We start from the raw sequence: 16,608 nt of genomic DNA on the forward strand, positions 1-16,608 counted from the left end.
TAGTCGCTTACAGCAATGAAGTAGAAACTGTCCACTGAAATCATCTCTGGAGTGGCTTTCCTCCATGCCCTTTACTGATTCAAAGGCCATTATGGTCCTCCCAGGGGATGCCCAAGTAGTCACAGTATTGCTAAAAAGGGAAAGACACAAATACATATAGTCAATACACAGAATGCAAGAACAACAGACAGGCAACTGAAAAACAACATAGACAGGAACATGCAACAAAAAATCAGAGGCAGCCCAGGCTAGACTTCATAGGCTGAGGTCAAATGTTAGGGGAGGAAGGCTCCCCTTTCTGAGGACTAGGGGAGGGAGGGAAGGGATCTGAGGGAGGGTAGATCCAGGAGGCAACAAGTGAGAGGGCTGTAATTGCGAAGTAAAGTGAACAAATTTTTAAAATTAACATACAACAAATAGGAAAAAAGACAAGCAACACAAACTTGCCAGCGGATGTAAGGGAAAGCAAGAAAAAAACCCTAAGTTTTCTTCTTCCGTGTAGTGTTTTCTGGCCTGGCACAAGTAGCCATGGCCCAGATTTAGGGGAGAGGGCTCTGTTTCAAATAATCTGATCAAGAAAATTCCTCATAAGCATGCCCAGCAGTTGATTCTATATGCAGTCAAGTTAAAAACCAAGATCAGCTACCACACTTAGGATATGTAGAGCCAATCCTTGGAGAAATATCTGGAGAGATCCAACACTCTGTTTATGTCCCCAAAACTTTGTCACTCTCTGCCCCATTTTCCCAAAAAGGGGAAATAAAAATGAGATGAAAATATTTAGTGCTTTTGATAAACAGGAATACTCATTGGGTAAAGGTGCTTTCTGGAAGCCTGATGACCTGAGTTCCACACCAAGGACTTGTGTAGTAGGAGAGAACCAACTCCTGTGATACACTATACAATTAATTAATTAATTACATCGATTAATTGAAAAATACTTTTATTTAGTTTGAGAAATGTGAGAATAATGAACAGCAACAGTTGTACTGCAAGGAGGAGTGTACCATAACTGCAGGGAAAGGCTCTGAAATTTGTGATGGAGAGTGTCTAGGGACTGTTCAGCAGGAACCCAGAGGTGTCTATCTCACACTGGAGTTGGACAGAAGCTCCTGGGCAGGAGACATTCCTCTAACCTGAAAGTAAAGGGACAGATGACAAAGGTATTGAATATAGGGTCAGCTCAACTATACCCTTCTATGATACCTGACTGGATCCAAATTTCAACCTATTTCAGTCCAGAGGAACACAGTCTTGGAAGACAAGACTTAAACTATATGATGTGGAACTCTGAAGTATCCTTACAAATATGAAACTATAATTGTGGCTGCACTGTGAGGATATGCTTTGTGGTCTGTGGTGAAGTGCGTACCCAGAGACCATGGCAGATGCAGAACACTGGAGGAGAGCACCTAGTTTTAGTACATTTAGGAACAGTCTTTTTTCTTCAGATTCAAGGCTTGGATCCATGAGACAGTCACATCCACATGAGAATGCTTGGCATGGGGCACCTTCAGTGCTACCCTTCCACCAGAACTAATCCAGTCTCCTATACCTAGGACCATAACAGTCCAATATCAGAGGCAAGAGATGGCTTGAAACACAATAGGGCAAAACTAGACCATTTCAGAGGCATCATAGAGCACCCTAGTGCCAGTGAAGGTGCCCACATTCTATAACTGATCAGAACTATGTTAACTTAGAAAGTCACAATATATGGAGTTTATTAATGTGATCCAGCCATTAGCACCAGGCCTTGCACTCAGAAACTGCATAAACGATTTTGTTCAGTGGCAATATATAGCATGAATATTGTGGAAACTGATTTGGGAGAAGGATAAACACATCAAGCCCTGATTGCCGTATTAAATTTATACTTTATTTTTCCCAATATTGTCACCATCATGGGGAGGTGAGAAAGATGTAGGACTGTTCTCTACTTGCATACTGCCTCAGTTCTGGAGATGCTGGCAGAGGTTATGGACCTCTGAATCAAAGACCATGAAGAATTTCTCAATCCCAGCAATGTATGTATTATCATTTTTTTACAGATTCCAAAAGATCATGGGAAGAAGACCAGGTGGTATCTGCACAGCCAAGGATGGGGACCTCATATTTTCCTTATTGGATATATAGCATCTCTAACTCCTAAGAATGGTTATACTTCAAACAAACTCAGAAAGATAAATACATGACAAAAATAATTATGCCTTTCTAAGGACATTCGGGAACATAAGAACCATGAGCAATTTCTTGCTAGAAGTCACAATACTTACGAGTGAAATGAAATTCTGGACTATTGTACAACTCCTGGACACCATGAAAAGAAACATACTGATTTCCAACAAATTCAGCAAGAAATAAAAGTACTAAAAATGTACTAAAAGTGGTCTAAGAAACTCCTCAAGGGACTTGGAAGTTCATTTTGCTATCTCCTAAGTGGTCTTTGATATAAATGTTGAAGCAAAATATCAAAACCAGAAACTTATGAAAGGTACCAGAGAATTGAACCTCTGAACTTGAGCAGATGTGTTTAATGTGTGTGTATGTGAGCTTGAGTGTATGTATGTTCACCATGTCAGTGCAGGTGCTTATGGGGGCCTGAAAAGATTGTCAGATGCCCTGAACAGGAATTACAGGTGATTTTGAGCAACCTCCTGTAAGAAACCCAAAAGCAGTACTCTTAACTGCCAAGCCACTGTAAAGGTCTTTTTTCATTCTTCAAAGATGGAACAACCAGGGGCTGGAGACATGACTCAGAGGTTAAGAGCACTGACTGCCCCTCCAGAGGTCCTGAGTTCAATTCCCACAACCACATGGTGGCTCACAACCATCTATAATGTGATCTGATGCCCTCTTCTGGCCTGCAGGTGTATGTGCAAGGAGAGCACTATATACATAATAATAAATAAATAAATCTTTTTTAAAAGATGGAATGTCCCTATGGTGCCAAATTCAGTTGGCTTTGAACTCTGGCCTTAGGTGATGTTCTTGTTTCAGGATCTTAGCTGGCTAGGGCTTAACGCACATACCATGTTTCTGTGTCTAATCATGGGATTTTGAGTTTTCTCAAGAAACACACACACATAAATGTTGGTGAATTTGCCAAAAAATTTGGTCTGGTTGTTGTAAATTGTAGATGAGTCCTGACATATCACATCATTCAATTAGTATGTATAATAAAATTAATGTTTAAAAGGTTTATTCAACATCTTATGAGATAGCTCTGCAGGTTGGCACTTATTCCTGAGGTTCTATGTTCAATCTCCAGTACTACAAAAGTTGCAAGTGACAGAAAAAGCACTTAGAAAGCAAGAGGGCAGAAACTCACTGATGTTCTAGGAATAGAACAATAAGGACTTTTCTCTCTGTGTGTAGGCAGTTTGAGCCATCTGAGAAGAAGAGCATGGAAAGACAACATCAAACAAACGAGAATAAAGATGCATTTGTTCAGTTCAGATTCAACTATGTTTAACTCGGTATCTACTATCTACCAGACACTGGGCAATATATTTTCCTATGCACCAAGCACTGCCACAGCACTTAAAATGAGAGAAAACTGTCATCATGAGAGAATCCCACTCCAGCCACATCTGAATCCTGTGGCATCAGACTTTAGGCAATCTGCCAAAGTATAAATTACCTGACTTGCATATTGACAATTGATAATCTCATTCCCAGGTTTACATACCAAGGCAAAGAGCCAGGGTGAAGGTGTCACCATTACTATTGTACTGTGTATTGTATTCCAGGGATTCAAATGAGAATTCAACCCAAAGCACATGCTCACTCCCATCCTTTGCCTCACATATCCCATCTCTTGGCTCATTGAGAAAAGGGGAACAAACATATATTTTGGGAGAGTTGGAGGTTTACAGAGCAGGGTCCCTTTTGGGTTCTAAGTCATTTTGTACTCCAACTCCTAGAGAAATAGTGGTTTCAACCTTTATTTTCTTTGGATTCTCATTGACAGTTACAGAATAGAGATGATTATAAGAGATTTCAGACTAGTTCCTCAGAAGCCTACAGTAAAAGGGAAGCCATCCAAAGAAAGAGAAGTTCACTAGAGAGAAGCATGGAGCCAGCAGATACATGTTGTTATTAACTGTCACAATCCATCTGTTGCAAAACACCATCCCATGTCACACAAGAGAATTGAGGTCTAGGGACAATATATTTAACTTAATGTCACCATGAGAGCTTCCATGAGCCATGTAGAGTCACAGCCTTCTGAGGCCTTATATGACTCAGGAATGGGTTAGACAGGAGCTGGACAGGCTGCTACATTCTCTCCAAGGAAGGATTGATCTTACTTAGCCTGAGTGCAGAGTACATGGACCACCTCTTGAACTAATCTGAAAAGCCCAGCCAACCCCAGGACCCTGGGATCATAATCTCAGTGGCTCTTGTCTTTACAAGTCACATGAGTGAACACATGAGAACCTCTGGCCACCTGGAAGAGGCTTCAGAGCTCCAGAATATCTCTTGGAGTACTAGAAAACTATGCTGGTCGACTTGGTCTCATTCAGGTCCCTAGGGACAGGACAAATCTGGCTGCTACCCAGGGCATAAGTTTGGCCCTGAATCCCAACCACAATGGAACTGTGTGTAAATGTGCCTCTCTGGGATAGATCTTCAGAGAATATTCATCACAGGACCTGGAGGGACAGGCTGAGGGTGGGACAGTGAGCCACATGGACCTCTGTGCACTAGTGTAGCCATCACCATTAAACCAGAGGTATATGCTCCAGAAATATCACCCACTGGTTAGGCTAGAGATATCTGTGACCCTGAGGACAGATGAAGCCCAGTATAAGGCAGGTGGAAAGTGAGGCTCCTAAAGAATTAGGGCCTGACATAAGAAATACTTTCTGTGTTTTTGACTATGCCCATGATAACCAGAGTCTGGCAGATGGCATCATTTTGGACAAGGATGCGGCCTAGGAACATGGGCAGGAAGCAGCCCCTAAGTCTGGAGAGCTTGAAGAACAGGTATGCACCCTTGAGTCATAGGCAATGGACTCTAATTAAAAAAGTATAGCAGTAACCTTAGAAAAGGGCAGAAGGGCCCAACTCTGATGAGTATCTCGGTAGACTCTGACATATGGTGTTTCCATTTTGTTAATTATGGGTTTGATTACAATAACTTTAGTTTTTACTATTATGTTGTGAGATTAGAAATCTTGGATATTGAGTCTGATCAGCCAGCGATAGCATTTTATTCACCCAAATCTTCTGAGCAGAGAGAAACCAGGTACCACAAAGACAGATGCACAGCATAGGAGTAGTGTCCTGCCTCCTCCTCTCCTTCACCTCTCCTCTTTCTCTTCCTCTCTCTCTCCCTCTTCCTTTTCTCCTTCCACTTCTCCCTCTCCTCCTCTCTTATCTTTACAATTTATCTCCTATCTTCTTCCTGCCCATTCTCATTCACTATTTTGTTTGATCTATGCACTATCACAATGTTATCTAGCTAGAGATTCTGCCAGACTGTGGGTTTCAGATGATGATGCAGAACAAACTCCCCTTCCCTTGGCTGCATGTTGCACAGGTCAAATGGGCTGCAGGACACTTACCTTTCATTGTATCTTTGGACAGTGCAATTACTCCCAGAAATTCAACATCTAGGTCCTGCAAAAGAGTGTTTGCCAATATGCCCTCTCTTTCTGGGGGAGGCGGCTGTCATGAAGCAAGATCTTGGCAAACAATAGACAGGTAATATAACATGTAGTTATATGATCAATACTTTATTTATTTTGGGAATGATAGCAAGGCTATTGAGAGGGGAATGTGTCTTGGCTTGGTTTATTCCCAAGGAGAAGACTTTCACTCACTAAGGTAATCATAAACAGTTACAAAGTTCAAGGCCTGGTAACACAGAGGAAGTGTATCTGAAGAAAATGAACCTATCAGGTTGTAGAGTAAGATGCACTGTCCATTTTGGGAGAAATAAACAGTGAAAATAATGCTAGCACCACATATTTTTAGTACTGGGTGGTGATGGGAATATCACATAAAACAGCAATGATTCAACAGGGAGAACAGGACACCAAGTACATCAGAGAGCTGTTGGGCAGAACTACAAGTCCAAGAAGTCTAATGTTCTAGCCTTTGATCTGAGGTGTGGAAGAGGCATCAGAAGGACTTATGCAGGGAATCATTAAAGTTGAATTGTATTTTGGAAAAGTTGGTTCCAATAGCAAACTTCATGGTATTATTTGAAAATGGAGGCAGAAGCCAAAGAAATTAGGAGGAAACAGTGTGGTAGGGAACAGTCTATGCCTAGAGATGTGGGAGGTGCCCAGGTATACTTAGCAACCTAGGCAAAGATCCCTGAGGGGTGAGAATTCAAGGGAGTAAAATTAAAGTAAGAATTACCAGAATCTTGTTGGAAGGAATTAGCACTCTCCTAGTCTTTCTACAGGATATAAATGTACCACTATCCCAGCAACAGCAGTGAGCTGTAAAATAAGTGTTTTTTTTATCTTCCTGCTGTAATTTCACTCTATGAACTATTAATAAGTGGGAAACATAATGAAATTCATGACCAAATGCTTATATACAGGAAGGATGAGCTCAACATTAATAGTAATAACAAAAAAAATGGGAACTCATATAAATGCTGCAGAAGATCATATCATGGTTCATCCATCGTAAGCAATCAACGGAAAACTTCAAAATCATGTTGCCTACCTGCAAAATGTAGCATAAGTTAATACTTAGTAAAGGTTATTTTTATTATTATTAAAACATTAGGACAATAGTATATTAAAATTTCAATTTTTGAAACATTTCTAGAAAATAATAAAATCTGTTTAAAATAACAATAGTAGCATACTGAATGCTTCCAATTGCATTCTTATTATTTAAATATATATTGATCATACTTTCTCCTACCCCAAGGATTCTCAGATACTCTCCACCTCTCTATCAACTCAATTTCATGTATTTTTCTCTCTATAAAAGGAAAACACAAAAATCAACAAATAAACCATTAAGAGAAAAATACCAAAACAAATCAGAAAAGGCTTACAAAAAACCTGAAGTTTATTTTGAATTGGCCAGCTAATCGTGGCTATGGGGCTCACCCTGGATTACACTTGACATACTCATTATCACTCTCATGGAGAAAACTGATTTTCCATTTATCAGTGATTATCAATTGCAAAAATCTTCTTGCCTACGTGTGTGGCCTTGTGTCTATTTTTCAGTGCTTAGATTTCATCTGCTTTGTACTTGTGCAGGTCTTCCGTTTGTTGTCATGGTCTGTGAGTTCATATTTACATAGGTCCTGGTGTGTCTGAGTGATGCTGTTTCCTTGAAGTCATCCAACACTTCTGGATCTTGTAATCTCTATGTCTCTTCTACATAATTCCAAAAGCTTTGAGGGAGGGGTTAAATGAAGACAGCTTATTTAGGACTGAGTACTTTTAGGTCTCTTACTCTCTCCATATTGTACAGTTGTTGGTCTCAACATTAATTTCATCTACAGCAAGAAGATATTTCTTTTATGAGTTGAGCAAGGTTATGATCTTGTATAGTGATATGCCATTATGAATCACTGTATTGTAGTTCCTTTATCAAAATAATTGTGGTAGATTTACCCCTAGGCTCTTGACCTCAAAAAATTCGTGCCACTATCATACCAGTATGTCTTGTAGGTGGGCTGCTCGTGTAGTTCACATAGTTTGTGGTTAAGTGGTATCAATGACTACCTTTCTCCTCTGGTGGCATGCGAGTAATTTTCAGAATAATTAATGCTAACCAGCAGAATGGAGTTTCTAATTAGGCACCAACTCAACTTTTCTGTGTTCAATGACATAAGACATCATTGTCTTCAGTAATAGGAATTTACCTTCAGGTTGTGCATGGTTCCCTTGGTCTTTTGGTGCATTATATATGAGTTAGATTAGCTTTAGAGTGTGCTTTGGCATCTGGAAGGAAAATAATTTGTCATTATGACTATTTATCTAACTATTCATGCCTAATATGAGTCGTTCTTACTGCTTGATTTTAGAATTTCTTTTTCTCAAGAACTCTAATTTTGTTCCTATGACTACAATTGATGTGGTATGTGATTAATTTGCAAAGAACTTATCTTAGCAATACTTAGCATTTTCATCTAGAAACACGAAAGGTTTCATCTAGAAACCTTTATCTTAAATAGACAAGTAGTTTAATTACAAAGCAAATAATGCTTATAGAGCATTCTATGTTGTTTATTTCTGTAGTGTTTTCTATAATATTATGGAATTACAAATGGATTGTTCACACAGCAGAGACTATTGAGGAATTTGGAGGTTGCTCCTACATTCAGCCACTTAGTTCTTTTGCTGGTTGAATGACTCCTCAGCTATTTTTCCAGGTTTCTCTGTTGATTGTCTGGCATTTTACTGTGCATTCATGTCTGCAAGCCTATTTCAGTTTCTAAAAAAATAGAATGTTTTAGAAGATTAAAGGGTAAGTGGGAGTTTGTCCTTGATTTGACTCAAATGCTTTGCCTTATATATGAAGAATCTTACAATTTTTTAAAAGAATTACTGATTTTACAAAAAAAAAGGAATTACTGATTTAGGTAGTTTCCTTCTAGAGTTAAAGAAAGAATGCTGCTCTTTTAGTAAAAAACTAATACTGAGTTTATGCTGTTGATATATAAAAAAAAATACTTTTTGTACAAACCTTTAACCAGTGGCAAGTTGTCATGTTGAAAATTTTTTAAATAAATTACAGAACAAGAAAGGAAAATTTAAATTGTAGACTAAATGCAGTGGGACACTCTCTATATAAATTAATAATCTTGGGGAGCTGGAGAGATGGTTCAGTGATTAAGGGAATGTGCTGCTCTCACAAAAGGCCCACGTGTGGTCACCAGGACCCACATTGGGTGTCTATCAGTGCTCTATAATTAGAGCTTCAGTAGATCTGACAACATTTTCTAAGGGCACTAAACTCAAATAAAAAACTCACATTCATATATACATGCAAAGTTTTTATTTATTTAAAAATATCTTGAGAGATAAAAATCAAATTTCAACAAAACCTAAGGATTCTTGTCATCATGAGCTCTTGTGAGGTGGAATATTTGTCTTTGTCTTTTGAGCATTTTAATGGCATGCAGTGTTGTAGAATAACAAAAAATGTGTTGATTTAATGAAAGAAAAAACATTCTGAGATGACTCCAAGCTCTAGATGGGAGACAAATGGCTGAAAATAAGGCATTGTAGAGGATCAAATTTTGTCTATTTCATGAGAAGTTTTAGGAAACTATGAAGGTGAATGCCAGAGTAGTCTACCCATATTCTAACATAAAAAAATAAAGAGATGGGTATTTATGGCCATTGTTTGGTGTGCGTGTATACAAATATAACTGTGTATGTATGTGTAGATAGCTATATAAAATGTTGAAGAGATACTGCATAAAATGGTCAATAGATGCTATATCCTGAGAAAACACATATGAATAAAAGGCAGATGAGCTATATCTCTGTAGAAAGAAATGAAGAGAATTCTCTGTGTGGAAGGCAAGAGTGGCTCTGTGTCCCTAGTTCAAAAAGAGGTGGCCAATTGTGAATATCCAAATTTGTTGGGAAAAATCTCAGTCTGTAAAATGAGGCCAAAATCCTAGAATTTTATGCCATGGAACAAAGGCACCTGAAATAATGTGTCACTGGAGATTTCTTTGGCATCCACTGCATTGCTGTCAGCACAGATAGTATCAGAGATAGAACAGAGGAAACAAGTCCTTGGGGGTGTCTTCCTGACAGGAGACAAGCCTGTGAAAAAGGTTATCACCCATCTCTCCTCAAATGAGGTCACAGCTCCACCCACTATAGCCAGCTAGTATTTTGATCCAGCCAAGCTGACAGAAAACAGGCCCAGGCACTGGCCCCACAGGTTTTGTGTTGAGTTTCAGTCACTGTGGTATGTTTTCGGCGGTGGAACCAAGCTCAGCGTCCTAGGTAAGTAGTTTTAATGCTTCTTCTCATTCATGCCAGCTGTTGTTGTCTTGCAAAGGTCTGCTTTTTATTTATTTATGGAAACCTTTTCTCATCTACCCTCCTCAGACTTAAGAACTGAATCCTTACCCTTCTCTATGGCAGCTAGGGAAGATAGACAATCTTAGAGTAACCTGCAGAAAGGGCCAGAAGAGTAGAAGCAGCTGGCCTCAGTTTCTAATACATATACTGTGATCTCAGGCATATTAGCTAGGGTCTGGCCAGAGACAAGGACTTCAATTCTTGTTCTCAGGAAGATTGACAATTGGGGACCGTGGACCATATCAAAGAAAGGGCACTAAGTCTTTCATAGAGCCCACAATAGCTATAAAAGTGTGGCAAGGGTTGGATCTAGATGTGTAATCTCAGTTTCAAGAGACTTAGGTTTCCTATGTGGGAAACTACAGAAGTGTTGTGAGAAAGTAGGATTGTAACAATTTTCAGGTCTCTTTTGTTTTACTGGGATGTTGAAGCTCTATGCGCACATAGAGAGCCCTGACTACTAGGGTAAGCAGACCCTGCTCCTCTCAGGATTATCACTAGAGATGATCGGGATTCTCTCTGAAAAGCCCCTTAACCATGCATTATGGTGTCTCATGTTCCAAATGCCAGCTTCCCATCTTCATCAAAAAGCATGTATTAAACTTAGGAGGTTGTGAATGAGATACAAACTTGGGGTTTCAGAATACTTCCTGACAGGGAAAGAAGCTGCTGTGAGAAAGAAGCTGTTGTGCTCTGTGTTCTGAGGCAAGTAACCTCTACAATGTGGTAAATGGTATTTTTTTTTGATGAGCTCAAAATGTGCAAGAGTCACCAGAGCCCCACAGATTCCCTCTAGATATAACCAACTACATAGTGGAAAAGCTAAGTGAATTGATGTGGAGATCCTGCTGTTCAAGATAAGAGGATTCTCAGTGCCCCATCAAGTGCTGAGGACAAAAAAAGAATCTCCTCAGTTGAAATGCAGTCTTTCAAAGCAAGATGAAATACCCTGTTCACCAGAGAGTTCTGACCACTGCAGTAACAAAGGAAAATAGCTGGGGTGGGGAAGATGATCAGATATGGGGCAAATTCTAAGTTCAATTATAGACAATATGGTGGAGAGAGCACAGTTATTTCTGGTGATAGGGGAGAAATTGAGGCAGAAAGGAAGAGTAAAGGACTTGTAACTTGGGAGACTGTCCTAGAAAAGGCTAATAAAAAAGAGTGTCTATACTCAGCCAGGTTCAAGAGGGCAGATAAGAAAAAAGAGAAAACCCCAGGTGAATAAGATGACCAAAGTAAATGTTTAATTCACTTGTGATTTTGATATGTTATTTTATCTCCTAAATCAATCCCCTTCTTTTATTCACACAGGACAGCCTAAGTCAACTCCCAAAATCACAGTGTTTCCACCTTCTCCTGAGGAACTTCAGACAAATAAAGCCACAGTGGTGTGTCTAATCAACGACTTCTACCCGGGTGATGTGACAGTGGCCTGGAAGGCAAATGGTGCCCCTACTACTGATGGTGTGGCCACTGTAAAACCCAGCAAAGAGGGCAATAAGTATGTGGCCAGCAGCTTCCTGAGTTTGACACCAGAACAATGGAAATCAAATAATCTCTTTACCTGTCAAGTAACACATGAAGGGGACATTGTGGAGAAGAGCGTGTCCTCTGCAGAATGTCTCTAGGAGCTTAGCCTTCTCTTTATCCTGTGAAGCCTGCATCTAGAGGACCCAGATTGGGGCCTCATCTCTATATAGCCATCTCAATCCTTCTCTTACCCACTGAATATTCAATAAAATATCATTAGTTAATCAGAGCTACTGCTTTGTCCCATTTGTTCTCATTGTATGTTTAATTTCCAAAGCTTTTAATCTACAATGTTGGGAGGTGAGATCATGCTTTTCAGTGAGAAATTATTCTCATTTAAAACATACAGAGAGTATCACCCCAGGAATGACTTTTCCCCACATCTGTATTGTTCTCTGAATCCTGCCACGCAGGGAAACTCATTGTTTAAAGCACATATCAGGCTTCAGAGTTAAACTACTTACTTGACATTAAATAGCAAGTCCCCCAAATAGTGATTCTTTCGATAAACTTAGAGAATTTTATTATATGTCCCAAAACTTGTTGTTCACAGTCCTCCATACTGACAGGAGGTGGGTGATGTGGGATAATCATTCAGACACAAAAGCTTCACCCTGTTGGAAATGGATCCAACCTCAGACCAGAAAGGATGATGAATAATCCCCTATAGGAAGTGGTTTCAAAGTCAAACTGAAGATTACTCAAGGTCATGTAAACGGAGATCAAGGAAGACTGATTGTGACCTGGAAGCTAAACTCAATACACCTACTTGGGTAGATTTAGGAGTAGCAAGTCTTTACTGGGACAAGTCTTATCATGTGCATCAACACCCTAGTGTTCACTTTAGAGTGATGCCAACCAGTCTTTGAAATTGACAGCCATCATTCAGTGGTTCAGCCTCCGACTAGATCAATAAATATTTAAGATTTGAGACTTCAAGACATCCTCCTCTATAGCTCATTAGCAATGTGGACACTGACTACATTCAGAACTCTTTGGTAGATTACACACTTCAGTAGCATGGTCTGAAAAATCACAAATATTCTTGAACAACGACTCAGCGATACAGTTCACAGCATAAAGCTTGGTCTCAGGACCCCACATCACCAGTTTCTGAACTAGAAGGAGCATTTAGACTCTGTGTCCTACAACACCTTTCTGATACTAGGCCATGATAACTTCTGTGCCTAATGACTGGAAGTGAAGATCCTGGGTAGTCTCACAACAATGTTTCCTCCCGGGGCCAACAGTCATCCATACTCTGGTATAGCTCATAGCTTCCCTTCCACATAGTTTTGTTTCAAGTTTCTACTGACAGATTTGAGCACAAAAATTGGGAAACACAGAAATAGTAATATTTCCATATTCCCACCAGGCAGACTCTAACATGCATTTTACCCAGAATTTTATAGAATTTTAAGCTATTACAGAAAATGTCTTCATTATAGCATGTTAAGAAAGTACATTCCAAAAGGTGTATCTTTTCAGCTATAATTATAATTCTATGTTTAAAAAGAATGCCTGGATAGTATATCAAATTCAAATTTTTATTGATTTTTTTTCATAACATAAAATAGCCAAGTTGTCATCAAATGGCTACATGTCAAGATGCTATAGTGCTCAATAATGTATTATTGGCAATCATTCTACCATATATAGAAGAGGAGACGTGGGTTGAAACTAATGGTTGTGTGTGTTCTCAACCTGCTGTCTCCTGAAAAACCTCTGAGCTCTCTTGGTTTTTTATTTTGTTTTTGTTTTTGTCAGGCATGAGCTACAGGGAGCTGCAGAGTTTGCATAGGTTCCATGCAGTTGGTGGTCTCCTTGGGCTGTCATTGAAGGCTTCTCTCTGTCCCTTCTTATAAAATAAAGAGCTTCTTCCAGAGGGAGTATGGAAATTTTGTGATTGAGTTTCTGACAAGGCTGTCCCAGAGGACATATGGATCCTGGGAAGAAGAATCTTTCAGTGAGATCACCATGTTCCTATAACTATCAGTCACTGAATACATCACAGTTGCAACTTGAGAGTAAAGAGCCTATAGGGTTTTTGTATGAGTCTATATCATAGTGTTGGGTGTTCGGCGGTGGAACCAAACTGACCATCCTAGGTGAGTGATTCATTCTTCCTCTGTTTCTGTTGTCTCTAAGATTTGAGATGATTTCTGTTGGATTATTTCTGAGTCTGTATTCCATTGCATGCCTAAACTTCATTCTAGGTAAATTATCTCTTGCTTCTCTAGATTCTGTGTCTGTTTCAAATGGTTCCTTGTAGCCTAACCTCAAAGACTGAAACAGACAATTTGTCAATGTCATTCTGTCATTCCTCTGGGTTTTGCAGCACTCTGATAAGTACTGTGTTGTGTCATCCATCCCCTTTTTCCAGTGAAGTTTGTGAGGGGTAAAATGAATTGTGATCTCACAGAGAAGGAAGACCAGAAGCATAGAGGGAAAGGCAGATGTTTTTAAAGTTAAAAAGGAACTTCTTTTTTTCATATTTTTTCTCCTTTATTAATTTATTCTTGTTACATCTCAATGGTTATCCCATCCCTTGTATCCTCCCATTCTTCCCTCCCTCTCATTTTCCCTTTATTCCCCTCCCCTATGACTGTTCCTGAGGGGGATTACCTCCCCCTGTATATGCTCACAGGGTATCAAGTCTCTTCTTGGTAACCTGCTGTCCTTCCTCTGAGTGCCACCAGGTCTCCCCCTCCAGGGGACATGGTCAAAGGTGAGGCACCAGAGTATGTGAGAGAGTAATATCCCACTATCCACTTTACTGTGGAGAGTGTTCTGTCCATTGGCTAGATCTGGGTAGGGGTTTAAGGTTTACTGCCTGTATTGTCCTTGGCTGGTGCCGAAAGGCAGATATTTAATTAGATAATGTTGAACACACAGAACTGAGGCAGCGTAATAACATGTCAGAGGCCAGATAGCCTGCACAGTGGTACTGTCCTAGGATTCCATTCCTAAGGCAGGCAGGAGATAGAATAAATCTGAAAACCTCCATAGATATCCATGAAAAGAGCAGAAACCAACCTAGTGCTTGGGAAATTTTAGTAAGTAGAAGAAAGTGAAGGAAGCACTTGACACAGGAAGTCAAGAGAAATTGAAGGTGTACTTGGGAATCTGGGTTCCTGGGTTTCTCTAAGATACTGCTTAAAAGATAGAGCAACTGAGTTTGCATTTATCTTGTCCTGATGCATGAAAATTATACAACTTATCCAGAGAGAGAAATCTCACCTTGTTCTGAATAATGAAAAACAGTTGAAGCAGGTACATGCTATGCTTGGACCCTAGAGACACACTTGTTTGAAAAAAATTCCTAGACTTAAAGTTTAGGCTCAAAGCACAGGTTTTAACTCATAACTGTCTTCTGAGGGGGGCAGACAGACTGCAGATATACATAAAAAGCAGAGAGAAGGATACAAGAGCAAGAAATAGAAGATTAGATGTCTATGTTGGGTATCAAGGTGCAGGGATGTGTTGGGTGAAGTGCTGCAGAAATGTGTGGGTGCATAATTCCTAGGTACATAGGGAATACATGAAAGAAATACATACCTCATCTTCTGTACTATGTATGTTCAAACACAGTCACTAAATTCAAAGACACTTTATGCACTATCTCCAGGATTCCTTCCTACTAAGGGAACAAAATTCTGACATTCTCTTTTTCCACCTTGCAGGTCAGCCCAAGGCTACACCTTCACTTACCATGTTCCCACCTTCCGCTGAGGAACTCCAGACCACCAGAGCCACAGTGGTGTGTATGATCAATGAATTCTACCCAGGTGTTGTGGACGTGTCCTGGGAGGCAGATGGCACACCTATTACCAAGGGTGTGGAGACTACTCAGCCTTCCAAACAGAGTAACAACAAGTACATGGCTGTCAGCTACCTGTCCTTGACAGAAGAAGAGTGGAGATCTAAAAACGCTTACAAGTGCAAGGCTGCTCATGAAGGGAACACTGTGGAGAAGAGCTTGTGCCCTAGTGAGTGTTCCTAGGTCTTCTGAACTGCATCTTAGCCACAGAGGCTGGGATCAGAATTATGCCCACGTATACCTCTAATGCTTTTGCTGACTATACCCCTTCTCCCTGCTCTCAAAATGCACAATAAAATTTCTACTTCAAACCTGCAATTCTTCTCTACCTCATTTGTCTTTAGTGTATATTTCACTGGGATTCAGAGTAGTATGGGAAATTTCTTGGCACCCTGGAGTTTTTAATCAGGGTCATGACCTACATTATCACCACAGGAAGTGCCATCTTTACAGAGATACAATTTTTCCAACTCTCCTCTGGACCTCTGATCACACCATGCAATTGTGCAATATGAGTGTCTTATTCTTCCTTAATTTCATTCTTTAATAGATCTATTCATGTGTCAACTCCATTTCTGCTGATATCTTGTCATTTTGTCTTAAAATTGCAATTTGGAAACAGGAACAATTCTAAACAAGATCCCAGTTTCTATCATTCAAGTCAAAATAAATAGTACCAGGGAAATTGAAAGGTTATCATAATCAATCCAGACAAGCAAAATTAGGCTAGAGATAGACAATGCATGTGCATGTGTGAGTGTGTGACTGTATGTGTGCATGTGTGAGTGTGGGGGAGGGGCAAAGGGTTTATAAAGACTGTAGTATGGTTTTAATCAGCCTTGATTGGAATAGAACTTTGTTGAAACAAACAAGGAGTGATTCCCATGCCAAATGTAGCAAAGGCATTCAGTGCTGGATGTGAAAGACTAAGTTTTTACTTCAGAACTAGATTCTGAGGTTTGTCTTATAGCATCATGGCTGAAGGCTCCAGGAATGACTAAATATCTGTGTACCCTACAGAACAAGACTGTCCCCAGTGTCCCCATCCCAACCATATCTCATTTCTTTCCTGGCTCATGGCGTAATACTTCAGGGTGCACCTGTGTTCTGAGATTACCCCAGGCTCCTACCAATTGACTAACCCAACCCCCTAGCAACTTTAGACATTGTTCAAGACAACTGTTCCATAGTTCTCAGGACCTGGACAATGAATGGAAAGTG

General features: G+C 39.9%; 1 gene segment (V, D, J or C); it reads left to right on the plus strand.

The window, feature by feature from the left end:
* Positions 1–15,705, plus strand: part of LOC311609387 (immunoglobulin lambda constant 6-like) — a 463,931-nt gene extending 448,226 nt beyond the window's left edge. Inside the window, exon 3 of the C gene segment in view lies at positions 15,251–15,705.
* Positions 15,706–16,608: the final 903 nt, after the last annotated feature.

This window comes from Acomys minous, assembly GCF_964271855.1.
Source record: "Acomys minous genome assembly, chromosome: 11".
NCBI lineage: Eukaryota > Metazoa > Chordata > Mammalia > Rodentia > Muridae > Acomys > Acomys minous.